Here is a 25,740-nt window from a genome sequence, read left to right on the forward strand (position 1 = left end):
AAAATAAGGCATGTAATCTTGTCCTTGATAACTAGGAGCGCAAGTAGGGTGGTACCCTCTAGTACACAGCACTGGCAAGAGATTTTTACGGGGTACCGGAAAGACTTGGGGCTAGACCCTCCTTCCACGTCTGGAGGGGGGTAGGGGCTGCGCTCTGCTCCTTAAAGGAAGCAAAACACAGCTAGGGAGGGCATTCGTTCTTTATATGGCTTTAACAGCACAATACATATGCTAACAAACTTAAATAAAAGCGCATGTATTGTGCTATTATATTGGTCAGGAGTCCTCCAGAGTGAGCTGTAGCTTACAAAAGCTTATGCTCAAATAAACTGGTTAGTCTCTAAGGTGCCACAAGTACTCCTTTTCCTTTTGCGAATACAGACTAACACGGCTGCTACTCTGAAACCTGTTTAAATAGTGTTTTCGATTCTGTTTCTCCCCATTGGTCTGAATTATCCGGGACATTCAATAGTGCATCACATCAAGTCCAAATCATTAGAGGAATGCCTCTGCTTGCACTGACCAGATGATGTTTGGCTGACATCAGCCCAGTTCTGCAGCCTTACAGGAATCAGGTGTTGTCACCAGTGTACACAGAATTCTTTTTTGCAGTCAAATTAGTCGAACACACATTTGGTTAACTGAAACTGGAGCAGCAAAACAAACAACAAATGCCTCATTTTCCAGCTTTGTGAGTGAGAGAACTATAAGTGAAGATTATAATGCCTTAAACCAGCTGCTCAGGAATCTGTCAAGAACTTTGCTGAAAATATGTTCCTCATCTTAGCAACGGAGCTTAGAACAGATCTTATCACACATCTGCCCACCTTTATTCGAATGAAGCTCCTTCTGATCTGACAGCTCAAACATTGTCAGTTTCGTCCAGAACAATTTACACAATTGGAACCTAATCCTCTAAACCCTTAATCATTTGATCAGTCCCATTGAAGACAATGGGACTATCTGCATGACTATGGACCACTTTTGTGGACTGGTAAAAGTTTCAGGAGTCTGTTCCTATAAAGGAAGTTGAATCCCCTATTGAAATGCAATGTTTGGTACAATACCATAAAGCACTTTAGGATACAGTTCTACTTAAAATGTGTCTTTTAATAAGTCATACATATGCTGAAATGGCTCCTCACCCAACTCCCATATTCCATATAAATAGACTGAACGTTACATACTAGGGAACAGGGAGGGAAGTGAGTAGTTAAACATGTTGATGTTTGCATATATATATATATATATACATATACACACACACATATATATAAAGGGGGTATTTGAGGGGATGGGGAGAGCGTGGGGGCCCTGGGCTAGGGAGGAGTCACATGGAGGGTCTTGTGGGAAGGCCATGTGCCTCCCCTCTTCCCTTCCCCCATGTCCCTCCCATGAGTGAAGTACCAGCAAGAAATTTCTACTTGCACCACTGTTGATAACAAGAGTTTATTACTTGAAAGCTAAGAAATGGTGTTGAGGCTTTAAATTCTGCATGACTGCTAACATTTTCACTGAATAAAATTAAAAAAATGAATGTTCTGTCCTCCATCTCGATATTTTCATCTGGATGGTAACACACAGAGGGTTACAGTCAGATTTCTGTCTCTCCCCAGGAGCTATCCCACTCTAAAAGCACTGCAAGAATTTAGAGCTAGCACTTACCCTAAAATAACACAGACTCAAATTTATATAACACAAACAGGTGTTGATCACTAAAAACGTTAATTAGCATTTCATTAGGAATATCCATGTGGGAAAAAAGCAGTGATGTGCAGATATTCTGCCTCTGGGATTTGATCTGAATTCATTTTAGACTATGAAGCAATGATCTAAAATTTTTACTGAGACAAGTTAACCATTCTCAGTGACAATTCTGGATAAAAAGAAAAAAATCTACCAACACTGGCCCACGTATGGCATCGTAATTTTTGAACACTAACTTCTAATGTTTTTAAACTAAAATACAATCATATTTTGTATACAGAGAAGTGGTTGTAGTCAAAATGTTAGGCTGCATAATTTTGCCAACATATGTAATGTAAACTTCTACTCTTGTTAATTCTACTAAAAACACACACACAAAATATTTTTATCAGACAGAACTAAACTCGCTCAACTTGCTAAACTTAAATATAACCAACAAAAGGGCTGATTAGGGATACAAATTTTCTCATACTGTTAATAATGGGAAAGACACATAGTATGTACCCATCAGTAATTCTCAGGTATCTTTGATCTTCAGCCCTAAGCAATTACTGTTGCCTACCATACCCTGGCCTCTGGGACTCTCTCAGAACCAGACATCTGGCTACTTTGTTGTTTTAGACTAATCTCATCCCACGAGAGCTCAAGAAATGACACCGGGCAAGGAGGGTCCTGGCAAGGGAAAAATCATTACATTATCACCAGATTCTTTGAGTGGACTAGAGTATCAAAATTGTCTTCTGATTTCTACAGGGGTTTGGGGGTTGCTCTGTTGTGCAGTTTCACTTTACAATAACGAAAGGGAATGCATATTAGATCTTTAAGGACTATCAATCACCTTTAAGAATCCATGGAATGATAACAGTGAAAAGAGTACAAGAAAAAATTAGAAAGGACAAGTAATTTAATCAAGGTTTTATTGAATGATCAACTGAAACACACAGCATGATTGAATAATTCTGAAATATATAATTCCAACTTCCTACCTCACACTTCTTCCTTTTGATTGGTTGGCTTTCAGGGGTTTTTGCTGCCAGTCAAATCAGCAATGTTATCATTAAAGTACCCCTTTGTCTTATTGCTCTGATAGTGCCAGATTCATCACCATAATATCAGATATGCAATTTACAATGCATTGTGTCTTCAGGGGCAGATGGTTTGGCACAGGCACATGCCCCAAGATGCGACCAGGTCATCCCCACCCCAAGAGATGTTTTCCATGACTAGAAGGCAGTTTTATTTTAGGGATGGGCTACACAGACATCCCACAAGTAGAAGCTGCCTGGGAGAAGTGCGGAATCAGCAGGTATTCCAGCTACATGATCCCATCCCTCCTGGACTTACCTTGCTCAACTGGTGGGTATTGTTGGATGTGGCTCTTCAGTGCAAGTGCTGTTGCAGCCAGCTTGCACCCCACTCCTAGCAGATTTTTCACTGAGAATAACTAACAGTCTGGTGCACCAGCAAAATGCACAGGGCTTCTTCCCCCCACCCCCATAATCCTTCCCTGAGCCCTGGTCCTGCATTGAGAAGGACACAGACTTAGAGAGGAGATTCTCAATGCCCAGATTTGGAAAAAGAACAAACCAAGGGGCCCAGACTTGGAAGAGAAAATTTTCAAAAAAAAAAAAAAAAAAATTCTGAAGGCAATAAATATCCTTTTGTCATACAATACTATGATCAAAAGGAGTACTTGTGGCACCTTAGAGACTAACAAATTTATTTGAGCATAAGCATTCTCCACTAGAAGTCAGTCTAGTAGTGATGTCGCAGTTATTTGCGGTGTGGATGATTATTATGTCACAAACAGAAAAATGACTTCTAGTGGGGAGTAACCAGTATGAGCAAATCAGTTCCTAAGGAGTAAACACCCTGTTTTTATACAAAACAACAACAACATTTAAAAAAGGGGGGAGATACCCAACAAGATATATTCAGTCTTCATAAACAATTTACACCACTGACAGGTTGCAGAGCACTTGTTGGTGATCCTCACAGAGTTAGTGAGGCACATGATGCTTTGCATTCTTCTTGTTTCCAGCTGTTAAATTGCATTAAAAGACAACTGAAAATGCATTAAACTGATTTCCTAATATTATTTTTCTATTTAATTACTGTGATTGACTCAGGGAATTTATCTGATGATACTGGAGGAGAAAGCAGTCTGTGATTAGCCATAAAAGGGGAAATATCAGAGATGATTTCTCTCTGAAGATGAGGTCCACGCTAAGATTTAACTCAGGATTATCAAACTATTTCTGTCTATATTGTTTCTAAGACATCTATGTTAACCTTTTTGTAGCTAAGAGTCAAATCTATTATGGGTATATGGTTTAAGGAATTTGTTCAAAGATTTCCAGAGAGCAACTGCATCCTTAAATAATAAATAAAAAGAAACAAAGTTAAATAATACAGCTGGAACTAGGAAGCATTATGGGTACAATTAGAGATAATGTTTTAGCTAGCAGACATTCTTTAGTGTACTCCTATTTATTTAATTTATTGATTGATTGCTGGGGGCAGGGAAAAAATCAAGGTGAATGTTTTGAAACAGGATAAAAGGCAAAAAAGAGATCTCCTTTAAGCTAGTGTTGGTATGTGATTGTTTTGTTTGGTTTTTCTCCCCAACTCCTTTAAACATCCTGGGCCTTACAGATGGTGTAATTGAGATAACGATCATAGTATTCAGAGTAGCAGCCCTGTTAGTCTGTATTCGCAAAAAGAAAAGGAGTACTTGTGGCACCTTAGAGACTAAATTGTTTATGAAGACTGAATATATCTCCCCCCTTTTTTAAATGTTATTGTTATTTGTATAAAAACAGGGTGTTTACTCCTTAGGAACTGATTTGCTCATACTGGTTACTCCCCACTAGAAGTCATTTTTCTGTTTGTGACATAATAATCATCCACACTGCAAATAACTACGACATCAGTACTAGACTGACTTCTAGTGGAGAATGCTTATGCTCAAATAAATTTGTTAGTCTCTAAGGTGCCACAAGTACTCCTTTTCTTTTTACAATGAGTACAGGTGCTCCTAAAAGGAACAAAAATTTTCTTTGCATGCAAATACCTCCACTGGAGAAATAAAATAAAATAATTATTTCCTGAATCACCAGTGGGTCTTTAATCTTCATTCTGAAGATGTCAGTGCCTACTGTTTCTCTGCTATTGTCATCTGAACTTCCACACTTTTCTAAGACATGGCTTTTCTTGACTAGTCTGTAAAAGACTCCAAGAGATGGCTTTAAATACTATACATTCTGATTTAACAGCTAAGAATTTTTTATAAGCTCAGTGAATCAGAACGGAGGATGTTGCTGCTTATACCCTCATGAAAGCTTCTAGAATGATACAGAAGGCAGGAACTCAACAGCAAGACTGCTCCATATAGGTGTTGTTTAGGCACAAGAAGGTCTTTTTAGCCATGTTTAGAGTGTGATGAAAGCAGTGGAGAGTCAGCAAATCAGATTACAGAGAAGAAATTTACACTACAGATCACTCATTCTGTAGTAATCCTATCCACTACTTCTGAGCTCCATAGGGACCCCTGGCAATGGAAACAGTGAACATCTGATGGAGCACAAAACTGTTATGTATATTTTTAATTAATATGATTAAAGTAAGTTCTGCTTGCTTTATATCCAAATGTGCATGTTGTTTGGGTAAGCATGGATTAGCCCACACAGCTAAGTAACCTCACAAACATCAGCATTCTTTTTATGGCCTTAATACACATTTGTTCAAAAAAAATTTCTTCTATTGAAAGGTTTTCCATGATGTCAACCTGCAATACCCCATTTGATTATTTCTCCAGAGCAGAACCCATCATCTGGAATGGTGGTTGAAGCATCAAGGGACATATGAAACTTTAGTGCATCTGGCATGTAAATATCTTGGGATGCTGGCTACAAAAGTGCCATGAGAACCATCTGTTCTCACTTTCAGGTGACATTGTGAACAAGCAGGCAGCATTATCTCCTGTCAACGTAAACAAACTTGTTTGTCTTAGCGACTGGCTGAACAAGAAGTAGGACTGAGTGGACTTGTAGGCTCTAAAGTTTTACATTGTTTTGTTTTTGAGAGCAGTTATGTAACAACAAAAAATCTACATTTGTAAACTGTACTTTCACAATAAAGAGATTGCACAACAGTATTGTATTAGGTGAATTGAAAAATACTTTGTCTATTGTTTATCATTTTTACAGTGCAAATATTTGTAATAAAAAATAAGTAAGCACTGTACACTTTGTATTGTGTTGTAATTGAAATAAATATATTTGAAAATGTAGAAAAACATCTAAAATATTTAATAAATTTAAATTAGTATTCTATTGTTCAACAGTGCAATTAAAACTGTGATTAATCGTGATTAATTTTTTTGAGTTAATCGAGTGAGTTAATGGCGATCAATCAACAGCCCTAATTAAAATACATATTTTAAGTGGCAGAAGTGGGGAACCTTTAACCCAGCTCCCAATACTAGACACTCTAGATTCTGTCTCCGATTTAAACAAATGGTACATGTATTTTATGTACAATTTTTCAGACAATTTGTTATCCTTGACATTGAACTAGAAATGAGTATTGCCGCATGATTCATTGCAGACTCTGTATGTGCATGTTATTTTTTTCATTCACATCCAAGATGTATGAACAGAACTAGCAGAAAACAGCTGTAAATCACTTCGGGTGAAATTCACAGAGGATCCTGGGAGCTACAAGAGCACCCTTCCTCCACCCCAATGCAACAAAATTGTGGACGTCTACCTTCATCAGGGCTTGGGACTTAGGAAGGGATACTCAGGGTAACTCCATACATTTTTCCATGTTGCAGAGCTACATTTGTTGCAAAACTGTCGTATTTGTTAACTTATTTCTCATCTCAAAGTCAGGCAATTGTTTAACCTATAAAAGTTTTTACTGTATACTCCCTTGGAACTGAATAATTATTGGGATAGATTAATTTATGTCTCCTGAAGAACAACATACAACAGGAAAAGTTTTGAAATAAATGGTAATAATGTTCTAAGAATGAGTCAACAAAGATACAAGTATCACTTAAGGCTCTCTCTTCTATAAAATCTATTGCAATGGGCCACAGTGAAATCTTGACTTTATTTGCCATTTTAAACAGTGCAGTGATACTGTCGAGTCCCTGAATTTCGTTTAATTGTTACCTAAATTTCTTTGTAAACATGTCAGCAATTAATGGATGAGAATACAATGCTGTGCTAAAAAAACATTTAAGCATTTTGTGTCAACAGGACACTTTGCATAAGGAGACTAGCCAAGGACAATTAGTGTTGATTAAATCAGGCTCTGCAAACACCATAGGCCTGATTTTCTTTACCCCAGTGTAACTGCTTTGACTTCAACGGAATTACTTCTGTTTTATGTTAGTGCAAATGAGAAGAGAATCAGGCCCTGAGCTCTCAGGTACCTCTACCTAACATAAATGTTCATTCTCTTGCCCATAGCAGCTAGTATCTGGGAAAACCCAATACAACAATTGCTTCTTATATTTGAAGAAAACTTTAACAAGAGCAGTGTCACATCATAAAACTTCAGATTACAGTATACAATATAGGAGGATAGAGCCCAACACAATGACATTTTTCTCCTCCCACAAGATTCAAAAAGAGACAGAAGTTTGAAACATAGGGGAACTCTAACAACAAGTTGCTTAATTTGGCTTATACTGTATAACAGCACTAATTTCCAAAAAGATGGATTAAAAACATGAAAGATTCTAAAAAAATAAAATAACCACCCAGCAACACAATCTAATAAGGAAGCTGCCTTCCTCAGAGATACTGCATGTTAGGTTAGTACATGCTGTGAGCTACTTAAATAGATAAAGCTTTGTTTTAAGTAACGGAGGCAGAGGATACTGCTGAGAGTAAGCAGTTTAGGATGCAGGGAGACAGAATCCTTCCCTACAGATTTTAATCATGTTGCATATTGTAACCTGGAAGAAGGATTACAAGGTAATATGCTAAAACTGGCTGACAAATGTGGAAGAGCATAATTAGTACATACATGGAAGGCAATTAAATTCAGGATGGTCTTTACAAACAAGGTAACATGCTTATTTAATGGAGTGCAGTGAAGTATATGAACAAGAACAAAATATATATATATATATTTAAAGCACTCTATCCTGTTAATGCAATAGAATTTTCACACACTGCAGCCAGAAAACAAAGTTTGGTTACCATTCAATCAACTGTGACTCAGCTTCCCCAGACACATGTAGTATTTTGGACTTTCATGCAATGTGGTTGAATCATAGGTATTGTGGAAACCGTTACTCCAAATTTCTCATTCTTTTGTGCATGTAAAATATTAACTATAAAATTTCATTAATGTAGGGTTTTGAAAGTAATGCCTAGATTTTTAAAATATGGAAAAGAACCAAATTTAAAAAACAGAGAAATGCAAGTGCTCGTCAGGCACTTTGCCATTACTTGTAGGCAAAGAGAATTTTTACATCTGGGAACGGTCTGGAGACTTGTCAGGTGGGACTGTCAGGAGGGTTTGAAAAGCCAGGAGTAGTGGGTTATGTACTTGTCAGTTATGGGATCACAATGGTAGAGTTTATGAAGCAATAGTAGTGGTGAATGACTTTCTTTTCATTAGGGATTCGTGTATAGCATCCTCAAGGCCCTTCATTTTTTATTTGTATTTTATTTTAAATTTTCCAGCAATTTAACTGCATTTATTACAAAAATTAAATGGGTGAAAATCTGTGCAAATATTAACTTTACAGTTTTCTGGGTAAATACTGAGGTTAATATTGGGGAAAAAGAGGATCAAAAAAGCAACAAATAGCAAAAAAGTAAGAATGCTGAAAGTAAAGGCAGATTAATGCTGTAATTTATTTCATGAACTGTACATTAACATTAAGTACACATATAAACACATATGTGTGTATGTATCTTCCACAACATGGTCTTAATTTAAATCAGACTCACATTTACATTTAGAGTAATTTTCTAACAAATACATCTATGTAATATAATATATTGGATTATCTTAACATAATTAGTATTTTCATGTACTTGACTAGTCCAAAATTCGGGTGAAAAATCAACAATGCAATAACAGCTTCCATAAAACCTGAAAATATTTTGGTAAACGTCAATAAAATTTGAAAACAAAGGGCCTTAAGCATACTGTAGTATTGCATGCTATTCTGTGTGTATTCCAGACAAACAGAGCCCACTGTCCTGCTCTAATTGCACTTGTGAAAATCAGGAATAAAACTTTTTACATTCAAGAAGAGCTACACTTATGCAAAAACATCATGAGATGACTATCAGGTCACATGAAAATAATCTATATAAGAAGTACATATAGGAACATGATAGTATTTGTAGGCCACAAAAGTTTGTAAATAGGATAATACTGAGCAACTCCTCCCAGACTTGCACCTTAAGCAAGCTGTGTTGCTGGCTGAAAATAAATTGTATAATATATGGCTGTTACTTAATTATTAAAATAGATACCTTAGAGAACATATAAAAAAAAGTCTAGCTCAATAAATACATATTACACCATTGGGGCAATGAAACTATAAGTAAATGCAACCAGGATTTTTTTTAATTTATTTATTTTTTTAGAGACTGCACATATAGCTCTAAGAAAAAAATATGTAATATTTTGCAAACAACATATGATTGTGTAATTTAAAACAGTATCAATGTATCCATAAAAACAGAACTACAGTTCTATATTTGAACTTAAGTTTATCATTTATTCAATTTTGGATGTTTAACAATCCAACTGTAACTTCCTCTGAAAATAGTTTTGTTGGTAATAAAATTACATAATTTCAAAAACATTTACAAGGAAACAACTTGCACAAGAAACAAAATATTTTTCTCAAAGTAGGAAGATCCTGACAGCACATACTTACTTTCCAAGACAGACAGAACTTTCCACAATTCCCATTATCAACATGCTTCCTTTTAAATTAACTTATATTTTAAAAGAAATTTAAATATACCGGTTAAATAGACAAGTACTTAAGATTTGTATCTATAGTACATAAAAGAAGCGCACCCTAAAGCAAATATTCTTGTTTTAATATCATGTGAAGGATTTAAAAGTAGAGTCAATTTGGCCTAGAATTTGAATAGTGTGTAAACAAGCGGATATAAATAAAACTATCGGAGGTAATGCCTTCTTGCAAATCCAATGCCCTCTGCAGTAGAAGCAGACAGGACAGGAAGGGCTCCCCTTCTGTTCATACCTGCCTATTGTTATGCTATTACAAGTGGCATATCATTGCCCAATCCCATTGCCCACCTTTTAAAAGGAAAGGGATTGACCACTAGCAGCCCTCCTAACAAAGGACAGCTGTCATAGGCCAGCAGGTACCAAAACACCATCCCCCAGAAATGGTTGTTGAAGAGGGCACAAACTACTGAGCAGATTTCTACTGCACTCAGACATTACTGGAGTGGGTGCTGTGACAGGCATGGCAATTTCCTGCAACATTCTGGACAAACCTTACTGAAATAACCTTATGTATCATTCCAGGCCAGGCAGGGACTGTATGTAATTCTATGCGGGAGGGAAGACCACAGTGCTCCAGGAACTAAGAATAGTGGGGGATGGTTACGCAAATTCACTCAGATTGTAACACCTGCAGAGAGCTACCACCACTTAGAGACAGGCTCAAACTGAAGTCTCCAGGGACCAACAGACAAAGAAAGGATTGTAGGATAAACAGCCTGAGTTGACTCAGGGCCTTCTTTCTGATCCAGCAAAAGGACAGGACCTTTGGTCCAAGAGGGGGCCCCAATCCTTCCTGGGAAGAGTTAGAAGGACTTGGCTCAGTCTGCATCCTTGTTCTGAATTAAAGCTATTATGAACATGTGACAGACAAACCCTGGGTGGGGTCTGAAGGACTGTTCACCAAGCAGAGCCCTTCTTGGAGTTAGGGGATGATCTTCGGGAAGTTTATTTGCATGTGTGTAGATTCTTTTGTATGTTTCGCTGTAATGTTTTTACCCTCAGAATAAATGTGCTTGCTTAGGAAAAGCTGTGTGGTAGTGTAACTATGGACAACTACACTGCTTTCTGCCTCTTAGGAGAGAAGCAAAACAGGCGTGCTTAGGCAGTCTTTTTTTTGCTGGGGATATTACAGCATAGTCAGAGAATTGTGCAGCCGAAATACCCCAATCAGGAGGGAGAAAGATTCAGGTCTCCACCCAAAAGAGATGATGGCAGAGGAGCCTGGAGCGGGTGCCCTTGCTGGACCACAAAGTGGTAATACAGGTGCAGGTTGCCATGATCTGTGACAGGTGTATCACTGATCGATTAAAATCATATACAAGTCTATTAGATAACGGGGCAAATAAATAGTGGTCTAGTGGACAGAATTCTAGAATGGGAATCAGGAGATCTGGGTTCTATTCCCTCTGCTCTGCCACTGACCTGCTTTGTGACCCTGAACAATTCCCTTTACCTCTCTGTACCTGACTCCCTTTCAACCTTTTGTTTTTCTCATTATTATAGATAATAAGCACTTCAGTGCAGGGATGGTCTCACTGTGTATGCGTCCGTTCATTAGCACAATAGAGCTCTAATCATCTAGGCTCCGTAAGTGCTACTATTTAACAAATTAATAATAATAGAACAGATATTACTGATTAAACACTCTAAAAGGTGCACACTATAAAAATTATGATAGCTGTAAAATAACGACTATTTTAAAAAATTAAGTTCTTAAATCATCACAGAATGAATGTCTTCCTCACTTAGGAAAACTTGGACTAAAACCAGAAGAGATTGTGAAAAGTTACAATGATTCTGATCTTCAATATTAGTGAATGCAAATACCCCACCAACAACACAAAAATCTCTGTGAATGTTTCATCTCCCAGTGTTATGTCTGAGGAATAACTTTTTAGAATGAATTATGTCTCCCATGAACTTGATCTTTCACCCCTAGTGAAAATTCTCTTACAACTATAACTTTAAAGTTGATGATGAGAGGTTTCATTTGCTTTCCAAGCAAAGATAAAACCTTTCTGAAATATTCTCACTGCCATGACCTTGCTCGATAACTTAGAGTTCACCACATGTAATAATTTACTTTGGCCTATGGGACTCAGAGATATCCTTTGAAAAGGATTCGGATACATAGCTGGAACGGAGAAGATAACATTTCTACAATGCTGATTTTTCATTATGCTTTGAATAACAAGCAAACTAAATTAAACATTTATAAAATATAACAGTATCATGAACAAGATCTATTTATGTGTAGACCCCACACAACTTTTATACATTAAAAACTTAATAAAGAATTCTGCTGCAGTTATAAATGATTTTAAAAAACTCAAGTCCACACATTTTTGTAGGATTCAAAATTGTATATAAGTAACACATGTAAACTGCCAAATTAAACTCTGAAAACAAACCATAGTTCTGGATTCATTAGCTCAAACGTATTTCAAGGGTTGGGGTATTTTTTAGTTTGTAGGCTACATAATTACTAGAAATTGAGGCTCTTGTGGCTGCCTCTTTCTCTCTTGCCGATGCAATCAGCTGTTGGCTTGTTTGCTCACTGTAGTTCTTATTCAAATATTGAAGTTTTGTACAAAACATTCTGAACTAAGTTCTTCCCTCAGATATGCATTTCCAAATACCAACAGCTTCTATTGGAGCTGCATGCATGTAGTTGAGCACAATGAATAACACTCTGCTATTGCCACTCGTACATATTTCCCATCCATCCATGTTAACTGATGTCAATTATGGAAGCAAATGGTGGTAGGGAGGTTCAGTGTTTGGTTCTGCATTGCAGAAAACATGCTATGCAGCAGCAAACACCTGAAAAAAAAATCTCCACTGCCTAGCTGAGTACTCTGCTACGGCAGTCTTAAGCATGATGAATTGGTAAAGGCTACAGGCCATTACTTTGGCAAACCCATGCAGAGTTTACCAGGAGTTCTAATGTGGAGGTCAAGATTTTAGGCTCCTACTTTTGAAAGAGTTAGGCTCCTAAAAGAGGGCTAATTTAAAAAACATTGAGGCACCAACTCTAGTCATTCATTGCTGCTAGGTGCTGAGCACTGAAAAAATCAACCCATCAATTTAGGAGGCCAAATCAGGAAAAATCTCTTGATTTTTAGAATCTTTAATAATAATCTTTAATAAAACTACCAGAGATAATGCCTTCTTGCAAATCCAATGCCCTCTGCAGTAGAAGCAGACAGGACAGGAAGGGCTCCCCTTCTGTTCATACCTGCCTATTGTTATGCTATTACGGTAAAAGGCATAGTGGAAACTACAGATGTCTGGCAGTAGGATTCAATATGCCAGTGTGAAAAAATAATGGTACTTCCCAACCAAATGAATACTGTTCATAAACACCACCTATTCTATAAAATTTTGTTAGAATGTAAGCAACGGCAAGAATTAAAATTGCATGAGGTGTGAATAACTGTGGAATATATTTAATTAATATGATGTGACCAGTTTCCCTGTTCAGTGTGACATTGTTACCTGCTTGAATCATTTTCATCATGGCAAATCCCAAAGGGCCATAGCCTCCTTGCAGATCAAGCTCCATCCATATAACAAGGTCTACTTGGATATTAAGTTCAACTTATTGTGTCACCGAAGGTTTTGATGACCATGTCATCAATGGCCATTGTAGAGACATTCTTTGGTAAGCATACATCATAATTCATTGGTCTTCTGTCCTAATAATATGTCCATTCCAAGAAAGCCAACCAGTGCAGATGGAAGCGGTTGCTGGGTTCAGCTTAGGATAGCCCCATTTCTGCTCTTGTCCTGCCGCTTAAAATGGAGCAACTGACGAAGATTACAAGAATCCAAAATGTCAGTCCAGTGTTCTTCAGTGCGCTTGTTTCACTTTCATAAAACAGAGCTGGTATAACCAGGGGTCTAGAGATCTGCAGCTTTGTGACAGAGAAGGGCCTGAAGCACAGCAGAAGATGCTGTTATAGGAGCATCCACATCTTTTGAGCATCCTCTGGCACTGCATGGCGCTGCCCATGTATTTGACAGTTGCCACGAGCTCAATGTACCATGCGCACAGATCCAATTGTAATCTGGAGCTGGAGGCTGCTTGATGGTAATGGCCAGGGACTTTATTTATTATTTGTTTATTATTGAACACCTACCTGAAAGCACAGAGTTAAATCACAGGGAGCTTAAGGAATGTAGGAAAGGTAAAACAATGGCCTAGACAAGGAACATTCCCTCAAACAATAGCCAGGTTTATAGCCATATGAGGAACTCAGTAGCCCCAACACTGGCAACACGGGGAGTTCCAAAGACATTGGTCGGCTAAACATAATCCTGATAGAAAGGGAGAGAAGAGCTGGTCAGAGAGGCTGGCCGGCCAGAAGGAGCCTGTAAAAAGACTGAATGACTATGGGTATATCTACACTTTGAAACGGGGGCATAATTCCCAGCTCAAGGGGGCATACCCAGGCTAGTTCTGATCAAGCTGGTGTGCTCAAAATAGAAGGTAGCCGCCGCAGCATGAGTGGTGGGAGGGCCTAGCCAACCCAAACACAATCTTGCCTGAGATGCTAGGAACATACTTGGGGTGGCTAATCCCCTCCCACTGCTCACACTGTCATGGCTACTCTATTTTTAGTGAACAAGCTTCATCGGAACTAGTGCATGTGTATCTCCTCGAGCTGGAATTTATACCATTAACTCAGAGTGTAGACATACGCTGAGAGAGACAGAAAAAGACAGAGGGACCAAGTTGCAAGCCATGTAGGCTATTTTTTCCAACTCAGAAATGGGGAACAAGCCAGACCCACCTGAGCTATGGATAGAGAGGCTAAAATAATCTAAGGGAATACAGGCCTCTTTATTTTAAATCTACTTCTCTTGGGCTTTGTTTTGAAAAAGCTGTGTCTGTATCCTTACTAATGTAAGCTACACAGGTTTCCAAAGAGAAATGCTTGCAGGCTCCAACCCCAGTTGGACCTGCTGAATTAGTCACACTTGGTACCCAGGGGATGGTAGCCTAGGCCCTGATCTGAGAGTGGGAGAACCACAGAATCCCACTGCAGGAGAGGTAACAGGCCAAAGCCTGACTGCTGTGGGGGAGCACTCAGAGACCTCAAAAAGGGACAAGGATGCAGCCCAGTAACTGTGACATCAGCCATTTCTATTGTGAACCCCTGTTTTCAGTCACTTACACCCAGATTTTTAAAATACTTAATTAGGCATTGCAGCGACTCAGCATTGCAATGCCTAACTGATTTAGGCACCTAAATTTCACATGATTTAGGCACCTAAATCAGATCGGCGTTGGAACACTGAATACAGCATTGCCTAATTACCTTTAAAAATCTGGGCTTTACGACTTTCTGAAACTTTCACCTTTAGAATGAAAATTTCCAATTGTGATTGAAAGCTTATACAAAAATGGTTCTGTCATTTTTGAGTAAAGGAAAGTGAAGAAAAACACTTTCCCTGTTTATATAATAAAATTTCTGCAACCTCTCTTCTCAACCATTGGGGGTATGAACTTGAAATTTAGCAAGGTAATAGCCCTCAATGGAAAACGTCTTTCAGTGTCTAATGAAAAGTGGCTCTTATTTGACCAAGTAATGAGCCTTCTAAAAATCTTTTGCTGTGCCTGGGCAATACATTTTGCACACCCTTCCTTACTATGCCAACAAACCATGCTGCTAAGGAAGCTCAAGCCACATATAAATGTGTGGCTAACTTCTGTGTACTCATAAATGTGCATAAATTGCACATTGGCCACGGCAAAGGTTTTGCAAATTTCTTTGGATTCAATCAGGGCATGTTTTGTCAAATGTGGAGATGAGATCCTCACCCATTCTAACCTCTCTACACCAGGTAAAAAGGGCCAGAGCAGCATAAAAGGGCCCCTGAAAGCCCATGGTCAGATGAGGCCAGACTGTGAAGTTGCCTTCTGAAGGCTCGCTCGCAAGCCCTGGTGTAGGGAGCATGTCAGGGCAGAGCAAATGCACAAAGCACTGTGAAGATTCCAGGCAGTACTGCAGCCCAAAGGGCAGTCCAGGGAAGCAGGTGTAACTCTGGGTTGTCTACATTGAGGACTGCTCCAGGAGCTGGAGCAACACAGAATTGAGAGGGCATAAAGATGTCTTAAACCCACCTTAACCTATCCTTTACCCTCCTGCCTCTGGCAACAGTGTCGTCTCACTCTAAGGGTATGTCTATACTACCCGCTGGATCGACGGGCAGCGACAGATCCAGTGGGGGTCGATTTATTGTGTTTAGTCTAGATGCGATAAATCGACCCCCGAGTGCTCTCCCGTACCCCACCGCCATGAGAGGCACAGGCAGAGTCGACGGGGGAGCAGGAGCAGTCGACTCACTGCAGTGAAGACACCACATTCAATAGGTCTATGTACGTCACGTAGCTGAAGTTGCGTAACTTAGATCGATCCCCCGCACTCTAGTGTAGACCAGGCCTAAGTAATTATTATCTCATTGTCTCCTTCTGCTCCAGTCATCTGTTTGCTGCATCCACCGGCTGTCTGCAGTCTAATATTTAGATTGTAAGTTCTTGGGGCAAGGACTCTGTAATACTTTTGTACAGTGCCGAACACAATGGGGCCTCAGCCTCAATGAGCCACCACATGAGAAATGAAATAAATAAGTGAGCTGAAAAAGAGTCCTCAGAGAGCAGCACAGGAGGGGAGCTCAACTATGTCCTTCCTCAGCCCAAATGCACTTTCTAAGATATTTCTCAAGATGCACTGGAATAGAGGGATGGTTCCTGTGTATGTTACAAAGGGTACAGAGAAAATCCCTGCTCTAATACGCCTTAGATCTGTAGCGAGAAAGGGATAAAGCAACTTCTCCAGCCCTATCTTTTGTGAGACAAGTACTCTCCAGCAGACTTTACAAGGTGAAAAGAGGGGCTTCTTTCAGCAGACAACCAGGGCATTCTGGGGGCATACAGGCAAAGAGTAAATAGGAAGAAAGCTTAGATAAAAGTTCCCCCAACACTAATGCCTACAGTTAATAAATCAAAATGGTGAAGGTCACTTACAATTCCCACTGAATTCAATACAGTTTGGGATGCACAAAACTTTGGCATAAGACAATAAAGGTGGGGATTATTAAAAGTATTCTTTGTTGGCTTAACTCTGCTCCCACTGGCTTAAGAGCAATGTTAAATGCTTTTGAAAATCATACGTGTAATGTATTGAACTCAGAATTATGCCTTTGCAGGACTGGGCCTCTAAATTATTTCCTCATTTATTTGCTCCCACAAATCGACTAATAAAAGTTCAATAATCAGAGTTTAAGCTAAACATATATATATATATGAATGCAAAATGGGTAGCTACATATGTTAACTAGAATGTGTGTGTAAATATCTATTTGCATGCACAATTCCCCAGTTGCATATTACATCAGTACCTGGTAAATAAGAGGATATTAAGGAAACAGGGTTGGAGTTAAGGTTCTGCCATTAATCAGAAACTGGCTAAGAGACCAAAAACAAAGACAGGTTTCAGAGTAGCAGCCATGTTTCTATATCCGCAAAAAGAAAAGGAGTACTTGTGGCACCTTAGAGACTAACAAATTTATTTGAACATAAGCTTTCGTGAGCTACAGCGCACTTCATCAGGTGCATGCAGTGGAAAATACAGTGGGGAGATTTATATACACAGAGAACATGAAACAATGGGTGTTACCATACACACTGTAAAGAGAGTGATCAGCTAAGGTGAGCTACTACCAGCAGGAGAGCGGGCAGGGTGGGGGGGGGGGAACCTTTTGTAGTGATGATCAAGATGGGCCATTTCCAGCCGTTGACAAGAACATGTGAGGAACAGTGGGGGGGAGGGGGGAAAAGGGGAATAAACATGGGGAAATAGTTTTACTTTGTGTAATGACACATCCACTCCCAGTCTTTATTCAAGTCTAAGTTAATTGTATCCAGTTTGCAAATTAATTCCAATTCAGCAGTCTCTCGTTGGAGTCTGTTTTTGAAGGTTTTTTGTTGAAGAATTGCCACTTTTAGGTCTGTAATCGAGTGACCAAAGAGTTTGAAGTGTTCTCCGACTGGTTTTTGAATGTTATAATTCTTGACATCTGATTTGTGTCCATTTATTCTTTTACGTAGAGACTGTCCAGTTTGGCCAATGTACATGGCAGAGGGGCATTGCTGCCACATGATGGCATATACCATCCCACCATCAACCTCAGCCTGGACCAGTCCACACAAGAGATCTACTTCCTACACACTATGGTGCTAATAAACGATGGTCACATGAACACCACCCTATACAGGAAACCTACCGACCGCTATGCCTACCTACATGCCTCCAGCTTTCATCCAGACCACACCACATGATCCATTATCTACAGCCAAGCTCTACAATACAACCGCATTTGCTCCAACCCCTCAGACAGAGACAAACACCTACAAAATCTCTATCAAGCGTTCTTACAACTACAATACCCACCTGCTGAAGCGAAGAAACAGATTGACAGAGCCAGAAGAGTACCCAGAAGTTACCTACTACAGGACAGACTCAACAAAGAAAATAGCAGAACGCCACTAGCCGTTACCTTCAGCCCCCAACTAAAACCTCTCCAACGCATCATCAAGGATCTACAACCTATCCTGAAGGACGACCCAACACTCTCACAGATCTTGGGAGACAGGCCCGTCCTTGCTTACAGACAGCTCCCCAACCGGAAGCAAATACTCACCAGCAACCACACACCACACAACAAAAACGCTAACCCAGGAACCTATCCTTGCAATAAAGCCCGTTGCCAACTGTGTCCACATATCTATTCAGGGGACACCATCATAGGGCCTAATCAGATCAGCCACACTATCAGAGGCTCGTTCACCTGCACATCTACCAACGTCATACATGCCATCATGTGCCAGCAATGCCCCTCTGCCATGTACATTGGTCAAACTGGACAGTCTCTACGTAAAAGAATAAATGGACACAAATCAGACGTCAAGAATAACATTTAAAAACCAGTCGGAGAACACTTCAATCTCTTTGGTCACTCGATTACAGACCTAAAAGTGGCAATTCTTCAACAAAAAACCTTCAAAAACAGACTCCAACGAGAGATTGCTGAATTGGAATTAATTTGCAAACTGGATACAATTAACTTAGGCTTGAATAAAGACTGGGAGTGGATGTGTCATTACACAAAGTAAAACTATTTCCCCGTGTTTATTCCCCTCCCACACTGTTCCTCACACGTTCTTGTCAACTGCTGGAAATGGCCACCTTGATCATCACTACAAAAGGTTTCCCCCCCCCCCCCCCCCCCCAGCTCTCCTGCTGGTAATAGCTCACCTTACCTGATCTCTCATTACAGTGTGTATGGTAACACCCATTGTTTCGTGTTCTCTGTGTATATAAATCTCCCCACTGTATTTTCCACTGCATGCATCCGATGAAGTGATGCAGTGGAGCTGTAGCTCACCATAGCTTATGCTCAAATAAATTTGTTAGTCTCTAAGGTGTCACAAGTACTCCTTTTCGCAAAAACAAAGAGTAGGACTAAGTGGTCAATTTTCAACTTTTCACAAGGTTAACAGGAGGCATCCTATGGATCTGTACTAGAACTACTGCTGTTAAATACATATAAACAGTGTGGAAGAAAAAATTGCAGATATCAATATGTTTTAGGTTAGTCAAGACTTAAAAAGACTGTGAGGAACTTTAGAGGTTCTTAACGGATACTGTGGCAGATTAAGTCCAGATTTGTAAGTCACAATTCGGACTACTCATATGCACTGATGGGTACAAACAAACCATTCAATGGAAAAACAACTGAGCCTCATCTGACAGTAAAATAAAAGCCATTTGCTCAAAGCAAAGCAGTGGTGAAAAATGTAAACACCATATTAGGATGTATAGAAAATAATACCAGAATACAGGAGATGGACCACTTCTCAGTAACAATAGGCAGTTCCCTATGTATACCCGAAGTGCATGCTCATAGTTATTTCTCTGCATGTGTACGTGTACAGTGCAGCTTAACTAAAGCTTTTCACAAATGCAGCCCTTCAGGACTAGTCCTGCACTCTTCCCGACCCCACCCCCTCCACACATATGCCAAAATCTGAAAAAATATCCTTTAACACATACTATAGCTTCCAGGTTATAGTTACATTTCATAACATCTTCGGAAAGATCACTTGAGAAGATTTAACATTCCGTCACAAAAAGGTTATATTAGAGAAGGAAGCCAAACATTGCAATATGCATATTTCCTGTACAGGTCTTAAGTGATCTTCTTTCATAATATTTGTGCGTTACCATCCAGTGTCAAATAATACCCCACACAGTGGTACAAAGTAAGAAACACAAAACATTAAGGCTTGCACATTCCTTTAAATTCATAGTATTTTGTTTTTAAAAGGTTAATGTACATATACACACAGTTCAAAGAAGCTTTCTGATATTTTTAGAAAAATCAATATCTTTCTTCTGACTTTACCATGTTGTTAGGGTTCACCTTTTTTGTTTGTTTTTAATAAAAAAAATCACTGGAATTTTCCAGTATTTATTTGCCAGTGTGACAACTCTCATGCAGTTCATTTTAAAATATCAGTTAAAACTATTCGTTTATTTATTTGTACATAGCCTTTCAGGAAAGAAATCAAAGAGAAAATAACTATTTGTATATCTTTCATTTTACAATTTGGTTTTTATCTTTTACACATCCTTAAATAAACAAAATTTAAAAATCAGTTTTAGTATTTTCCCCAATTATCTTGGTCCTGGAATACATTTATTAGCTTTTTCATTGTATTTCAGTCTTTTGTATTTACAAGTCCTCTGCCTTGAATATATAGCAGCATCTTATTTTGGAAGCACCAAATCCAGTATATACAAAGCCAGGAGGAACATACAAAAATAGAAGTCAATTTTACTAAAATTAAGGAGTTATTTAGACTACAGTTTTTTTAATTCACTGTCAAAATAAAAAACAAAACAAAAAAAATCACTTCTACAATTTCCTCTTGTGAAGTAGTAAAGGGTCAGTCTTCCATAACACAAATTGTCTGATGTGATTTATCTGCACAATACTATCCTGACTCTTGTGTAGTAAATTAAACTTTTCAAAATGTGTCATTAAGCTGCCCATAAAAGTCATCTCAAATTGTTTTTTCCAAAAAAATATGATAGGCTTACAAATCTAATTTTCAGCATCTTTTTTCAAATAAAGGACTATACTTGCTCTCTGCCAAACACCTTTTAATAATATTTTGCACTTCCATAGAATCTTCCATCTGAAGATCTCAAAGCTCTTTTATGAATTCGCAACTCCCTGTAATGTTGGTAAAATTATAATCCCCATTTTACAGAAACAGAGAGAGATTTAGGGCAGAGTTTTAAAGGTATTTAGGTGCAGATAATCATCTTGTATGATTTACAAAAGTGCCTTGCTCTTTAAACAAAAAAATCAATGGGAGATAAGCCCCTAGGTGCTTTTGAAAATCTCATCAGGCACCTATTCTGCATCTTTAGCCATCTAAATACCTTTAATAGTCTGGCCCTTAGTGGTATTCCCAAGGCCATGATGAGAGTCTGGCATGCTGGCAGAGCTGGAATTTGAAAACAGATCTCTCTTTCAATTCTGTGTTTTCATTCCATGACCATCCTTCTCTAGTATTTCCCCTGTACCAAGAGATTTCCCAAAAATTATTAACGGTATAGCCACACAAATAGTGTGGCAAACATCTCAAATAAATATTAGATCTTGATGCGTCATTTTCACAATAGCCCCTTTTGTATTTACTTTCTGCCAGCATTCATGGGAGCAGAGTTTTCCTACACACAATGCATTTACACATGGACCTGAAATTAGTTTTCCAAATAAACTAAATGACTTGTGACGTAAGCAGCAGCTGTTTTAGAATTTTGTTTGTAGCATTGATGAAGGTATCAGTGCACAGAGGGAAATGATAGAAGAAGAAAGGGGAATTAGTGAGAAAGCTAAATGGAAGGAGGGAACAAGAGCAGAGAGAGAGTTGAGAGGATGGCCCACTCTCAAGATTTGTGTGGCCTCTTTCACAGGGAGATGAACGGAGGTACATATGAGGATGAGTTGACACTGTCGACCCTCCCAACTGCCCCAATAGATATGAACTGGGGGACCTACAGAGAAGGCTATTCTTTCTAATCAGCAACAGGTGCAGCATCTCCTGCAGCAGGAAGAGGAAAAAAAACTGCCATTCATGACTACCCTTACATCTAATATCTGCAGAAAAGGAACAGCTGCTGTCTCTTCTTGAAACCCTCAAGAACCATTTTGCTCTCCCAGCTTCTTAATGGCCTCACTGGATTCCCCCTTTTGCCACCCTCTGAACTCCAATACAGTATTTTAAATATATTTTATTATTGATCTTCGCATCCCAGACACTTGAACTCCATTTTTCTCTTTTGCATACCCCTTTGCATTTCCCTTATTTCTCTCTTAAAAAACTGTAAAGTTTATTCCTCCCTAAAATTTTTATGAGCTCTACTTTTGCTCCCAAATACCTTAAACAAGTTGCCATTCATCCACATATCAGAGTGGAGTCTAAGATGTTGGTTTTGACCTACAAAACCCTAAAGAGTTTGAGGCCATCTACTTGAGAGAATACCTCCCCCATATCATAATGCCACAGTTGCAACCAGCAGAGGCCCTCAATCTTGATTCCCCCCTCACTATAAAAGGCAGGAGACTACTGGCAGCAGGCTTCCCATAAAAGCTAGTTTCCTCTGAACTGCTCTGACCCTCAAACTCTGAAATAGCCCCAATTTGTTGGTTTTCCAGGTGCTCTTGCAAAGCCAATCTGTTTGAGCAGGCATTGTGGATGGCAGAGGTAGTGGAGTGCACTAGAGGTTTCATGCTGTACGGGTCATGTGTTTAGTGACCAAATGATGTGTGAAGTGAGGGAAGATGGAGAAGTGTTACTGCTTTTGATGGTTTTATGTTCTGTAACTTCTGAGTCATTGTGTTCTTAAATGTGCATCAAGGGCACCCAGCACTTTGGTGGTCATTCTTTGGTCTAGAGTTTCTTTAGACCAAAAGAAAAATACATAAATATTGGTAGATATTATAACTTTATAAATGCCAATTTATGCTCCTAATTGAATTCCTCATTTTACTAACACTGGATTTTTAAATTTACCTGGTTTTGCACCAAAAATCACAGTACAGCTGAAATTTAGAATCAATGAACAAAGCTCAATTAGTTACTCAAACTACCCTTAAGATTAAATTCACTTACCGGACCCTCCTTATTCAACAAAAGTATGTCCCCTCTAGTACATATGCGGATATAAAAATAGATCCTTATAAATTTTTTTTTTTTAAAAATCCTCCCTTTATCTTCATAATTTCATGACCAAGTTTTCCCAATTATTATGCTTCAAAATCTCCAGTTATCCCAGTGGCTTCTAGCTTAATGGTGTTAGCTATCTCCCCAAGCATTTTAACAAATACTTACTTGCACTTATCTAGACCTAATAATAATAAAAAAATAGCATTTATCTAATGAGTTTCTTATATGGTGCTTTTCCATCAGAAGAGCTCAAAGTGCTTCACAAAGAAGATAAGCACCTTTACCCGCATTTTTAAAGATGGAGAAACTGAGGCACTGAACAGTGAAGTGAGTTGCTCAAAGTTACCCATCTCTGCCACAGGCCTGTTGGAAATAGAACCTAGGTCTCCTGTGTCCCAGTCAAGTGCTCTGTCTTAGGCCACACTGTCTAATGCTTCCTTTAAAGACTCACAGTTCTTTTTCCTCTCAGTACTTGAATCCAGACAGACTCAATAATGCCTGCTATTTCAAACTAGGCATCTCTACTCACCACTTCATGTTTCTTACTAACATATTGCAACTATCCACCACCCTCTCCATTCTTTACCCTTATAAAATCTACTGAAGCCCTAACAAGTCTCTAACTCAGTAAGAAGGATCATGTAAGAAGATGAATCAGTGCTTGATGAGACAACAGTAGACTAGAAGGGATAATAGTCAACAATCACTACTACCATGCAAGCTGAATTTTGCTTCAGGTATTGAATACAACTTCACAGATCAGAGGTGATTTCAGTGACAGAGAAAAATACATTGTTTTTCCTACATTAAAAAATTCTCATAACCATTCAGCTGAGAAGCTCTAGAACCTCCGTGCTTTGGGGCAAAGGACTGAAATTTGGCAGGAAGCATTGCCCTGGCGTCAGTCATTTGCCTTTTGCTGTTCCCATGCAGCAAAAGAGCCAGAATCTGGCCATGTTGTAAACCACAAATAATTGCACATTCTCTGTAGAATTTGTCAGAGAGACTGTCTCTTCTGTGCATTCAATGCTCCCGCTTCTGGTCCCCTGGGAGTCTGGAGGAGAATGCACCCTGACTTGAATGCAGAAGGGACAAGAGCCAGACATGGTAGGGAGGAAGGTGAGGGAATAGATTGGGACAATGAGCTAGTGAGGGAAATCGGTATTAAGATGTGAAATCCGAGATGGGGGTGGAGACTAGGACTGGCTAGGCAAAGAGACAAGAAGCTAAGGGGTAAGGGGGGCAGGCAGAGATGATTGAGACAGGGACTGTCTGAAGGGGACAGGGCAGAAAGGGTCCAGCTCGGGGGAACAGAGGCAGAAATATGACCACTAGACCACACTCCCCTCCAGAACCTAGTGTGGAACCAAGACACCCAAGCTTCACCAATCCCGATATCAGAAAATGTGCGCGCAACCCACTGGCAAAGCATATGTCTCATCCCCCTCTAACCTGGTCCACACAAAGGATGACAACGTACTACCGCTATAAGTTGCTCAGTGAGCTCAAGTGGCAGAGGATTTAAAAGTTCCAACCTTGCTGATAACCCATGGGGGTGTCAATACGATGGTTCATGACTGAATTTCTGTTTCACCAGCTTGCTTTAAAACAAAAACAAAAAACCTAGGAAATTACACTTTAAAAACCCCTACATTAAAAGAACATTATTAAAGTTGCAAAGTATTCAAAAGTTAGAAAATGCCAGAATTAAGTTTGCTAAGAAAAACCAGGTCCTGGACACCTAAAAATTAGTTCTAGAGCTTCTCAGTTGATACTTTTGATCTTCGCCCTGGTCTACACTAGGGGGATGGTCGATGTAAGGTACGCAACTTCAGCTATGAGAACAGCATAGCTGAAGTCGACATACCTAGATCGACTTACCGTGGCATCTTCACAGCGGTGAGTCGACTGCCGCCACTCTGCTGTTGACTCCGCTTGTGCCTCTCACAGCGCTGGAGTTCTGGAGTCGATGGGAGAGCACTCGGGGATTGATTTATCGTGATCGACCCCAATATATCGATTGCTACCCACCAATCCAGTGGGTCGTGTAGACCTACCCTTAATCTCTCTTGTCCTGATTTTTAAAGCTATTCAGGCATTGCTTTACGCAGCAGCACAATGCCCAACTGATTTAAGAGCCTATGTCTCATCTTCAAAAGGGACTTAGGCACTTAGGAGTCTAAACCCATACACTATCTGTGGTATTTAGACTCATAAGTGCCTAAATCCCTTTGAAAAGTGAGACTTAGACTCCTGTAAACATCTGGGCCTCAATTCCCCCATCTGTGAAATGGGGATAATACCCTCCCCCTCCAAATCTCACTGGTGTGCAATGAAAACAAACATGAATATTTTGAAGTACTCAGATACTATAGCAATAAGTACAGCAGAAAAGCCAAAGAGGAAATTAATAATTCTGACTTCAGAGCAGGGTTTGAATAGTGTGCAGTAAATGAGGAGAGAAAAAAGTAATGAACAGCTATCCATTCAGTGAGCATTGTCCATCATGTGCACTAAATAAGGTAGGGATCCTGGGCAAAAAAACAGTACACGAGCATGTAATTAAAGACTGCATCATACTGCATACGCACAAGGGGATTTAATTAAAGTTGTCTGTTGCTTATTCTGGCATTTCCTAACTTTCTGAGCACTTGACTTTACAACCCTTGAAGGGTCTTTTAAATGTAGCTTTTTGTGTG

General features: G+C 39.2%; 1 protein-coding gene across 3 annotated transcripts in view; it reads right to left on the reverse strand.

Annotated features, from left to right (window-relative positions):
- Nucleotides 1-25,740, reverse strand: part of SLC10A7 (solute carrier family 10 member 7) — a 198,738-nt gene that overhangs the window by 160,703 nt on the left and 12,295 nt on the right. The gene's annotated exons all lie outside the window — the stretch shown is intronic.

The sequence above is a fragment of the Lepidochelys kempii genome, chromosome 4, assembly GCF_965140285.1.
Source record: "Lepidochelys kempii isolate rLepKem1 chromosome 4, rLepKem1.hap1, whole genome shotgun sequence".
NCBI classification, from domain to species: domain Eukaryota; kingdom Metazoa; phylum Chordata; order Testudines; family Cheloniidae; genus Lepidochelys; species Lepidochelys kempii.